The 3,063-nt window shown below is 51.7% G+C and overlaps 1 pseudogene across 1 annotated transcript; it reads left to right on the plus strand.

The window, feature by feature from the left end:
* Positions 1-1,135: 1,135 nt before the first annotated feature.
* On the plus strand, positions 1,136-2,251 carry LOC116539453 (annotated as a pseudogene). Its single transcript, XR_004264054.1, has one exon. The product of XR_004264054.1 is annotated as an acyl-coenzyme A thioesterase 8 pseudogene (transcript).
* Positions 2,252-3,063: the final 812 nt, after the last annotated feature.

Raw genomic sequence — 3,063 nt, forward strand, 5'->3', positions numbered from 1 at the left:
TTTTTTTTTTTTGAGACGGAGTTTCGCTCTTGTTACCCAGGCTGGAGTGCAATGGCGCGATCTCGGCTCACCGCAACCTCCGCCTCCTGGGTTCAGGCAATTCTCCTGCCTCAGCCTCCCGAGTAGCTGGGATTACAGGCACGCGCCACCATGCCCAGCTAATTTTTTGTAGTTTTAGTAGAGACGGGGTTTCACCATGTTGACCAGGATGGTCTCGATCTCTTGACCTCGTGATCCACCCGCCTCGGCCTCCCAAAGTGCTGGGATTACAGGCTTGAGCCACCGTGCCCGGCCTTCTCCACTTTAGATATACAAAATATACACTCTTATCGTACCACATCACACCTATTTACAGGTTTAAATGAAATATTGGTTGGCTGCTTGTTAGTTATTTTCTTCCCTCATTTTTTTCCCCATGTCTCTATTATTAAACACAATTACAGGCATACCCATTTTTAGACTGCATTCTAGCCTGGGCAATAAAGCAACACCCCTGTTCTCTCTCCCTCTTCCTCTTCCCCATTCTTCCTCTCCTTCATTCTTTTTTTTTTTTTTTTTTCTTTTTCTTTTTTTCTATTCTTTCTCCTTTCTCTCTTTCTTCTTAAAAAAAAAAGTTAGGAACTATGAAAATATGTAAAGTAGGTGTGTGGAGTCAACTCATTTAGGAAAATCATTCGTAGGTTGCTTTTAAGCACCTCTAAAATTATTTCCCTTAAAAACTTAGCTTGAGGCCGGGCGCGGTGGCTCACGCCTGTAATCCCAGCACTGTGGGAGGCCGAGGCGGGTGGATCACGAGGTCAAGAGATCGAGACCATCCTGGTCAACACGGTGAAACCCTGTCTCTACTAAAAATACAAAACATTAGCTGGGCATGGTGGCACGTGCCTGTAATCCCAGCTACTCGGGAGGCTGAGGCAGGAGAATTGCCTGAACCCAGGAGGCGGAGGTTGCGGTGAGCCGAGATCGCGCCATTGCACTCCAGCCTGGGTAACAAGAGTGAAACTCCGTCTCAAAAAAAAAAAAAAAAAAAAAAAAACCAACTTAGCTTGATTTGCTGACAGAGCACTGTATGAATTGTTTAGTTAAAAAAAAAAAAAAGGAGAATTGCGGTTACTAAAGCAGTCTGCCAGAAGCTCCAGGCTCTGTGTGTGTCTCCCGCGTGTTCTGCGCAGCGGGTGTGCAGGGCTGGCAGCATTGAACAAGATGTCACCCCCGCAGACCCCAGAAGATGGGCAGGGCCGTGGCGGCCGCGGTGATCCCCCTGGGGACCTCCGTAGCGTCTTGGTCACGAGCGTGCTCAACCTCGAGCCGCTGGACGAGGATTTCTTCAGAGGAAGACATTACTGGATACCAGCCTCCAAGAGACTGTTTGGGGGTCAGATCGTGGGCCAGGCCCTGGTGGCTGCTGCCAAGTCTGTGAGTGAAGACGACGTCCACATGCACTCCCTGCACTGCTACTTTGTTGGGGCAGGGGACCCAAAGGTGCCAGTACTGTACCAGGTGGAGCGGGCGCGAACAGGGTCGAGCTTCTCGGTGTGCTCTGTGAAGGCCATGCCACATGGGAAGCCCATCTTCATCTGCCAGGCCTCCTTCCAGCAGGCCCAGCCCAGCCCCCTGCAGCACCAGCTCTCCATGCCCACAGTGCCACCGCCAGAAGAGCTGCTTGACTCTGAGGCCCTCATTGACCAGTATTTAAGAGACCCTAACCTCCGAAAGAGGTACCCAGTGTTGCTCAACAAAATCGCTGCTCGGGAGGTGCCCATTGAGATCAAGCCTGTAAACCCATCCACCCTGAGCCAGCTGCAGAGAATGGAGCCCAAACAGATGTTCTGGGTGCGAGCCCAGGGCTACATAGGTGAGGGCGACATGAAGATCCGCTGCTGCGTGGCCACCTACATCTCTGACTATGCCTTCTTGGGCACTGCCATGCTGCCTCACCAGTGCCAGCACAAGGTGCACTTCATGGTCTCATTGGACCATTCCACGTGGTTCCACGTCCCCTTGTGAGCTCTATGAGTTCGAGAGCCCCTGGGCTACTGGCTCTCGGGGGCTGGTCCATGGGCGACTATGGCGTCGGGATGGAGTCGTAGCTGTGACCTGTGCCCAAGAGGGCGTGATCCGAGTGAAGCCCCAGGTCTCAGAGAGCAGGCTGTAGCCAGAGGTACCAGCTTGGCCTAGCGGTTCAATAACCTCCTGTCTACCACCATTCCTGAGACAGGAGTTACAGTCCTGCTGGCCCTCACATCCAATAAAGAGATCGCTCAGGAATGCAGTGGCACAATCTCAGCTCACTGCAACTCCGCCTCCTGAGTAGATAGAATTTAAGTGATTCTCATGCCTCAGCCTCCTGAGTAGATAGAATTACAGACGTGCACCACCACACCCGGCTAACTTTTGTATTTTCAGTAGAGACGGGGTTTCACTATGTTGGACAGGCTGGTCTCAAAACTCCTGACCTCAAGTGATCTGCCCGCCTCACCCTCGCAAAGTGCTGGGATTACAGGCGTGAGCCACCTCACCTGGCCATGCCCACATCATTGGCTGCTATGATTACTTCACTAGACAACAAACAAAAACATCTCCTTCCTCCTTCCTCATTGGCGGTAAATCTCCAGGATGGAGTGACAGGGTGAGGACAGGCTCCCCGCCGTCCCCACAAGTGACTGCCCCTGCCTCAGGCCAGATGCCCTGACTCAACCCTGCAAGTTGCAAGAAAGCTGAGCCCAGTCTCTGTCAACAACTTGATCTAAAAGAGAAATAGTTCCTGCTGCCAGGGATCCGTGGCTTTCCATGGTTGACCTACAGGGTCAGCTATCTTGAGTTGATAGTATGAACCGCCATACTATACGGTGGCTCATTTAGAGCCTGTGGCAGTTGGCTGGAAACTGCCCACAAAGAACGGGTCACTTTGGTAGATCTTCATGTCTAATGGTTGATTAACAGAAGATTTTTTTTTTTTTTTTTGAGACGGAGTTTCGCTCTTGTTACCCAGGCTGGAGTGCAATGGTGCGATCTCGGCTCACCGCAACCTCCGCCTCCTGGGTTCAAGCAATTCTCCTGCCT

This window comes from Sapajus apella, unplaced genomic scaffold (assembly GCF_009761245.1).
Source record: "Sapajus apella isolate SASKATOON/1434 unplaced genomic scaffold, GSC_monkey_1.0 scaffold129, whole genome shotgun sequence".
Lineage (NCBI taxonomy): Eukaryota > Metazoa > Chordata > Mammalia > Primates > Cebidae > Sapajus > Sapajus apella.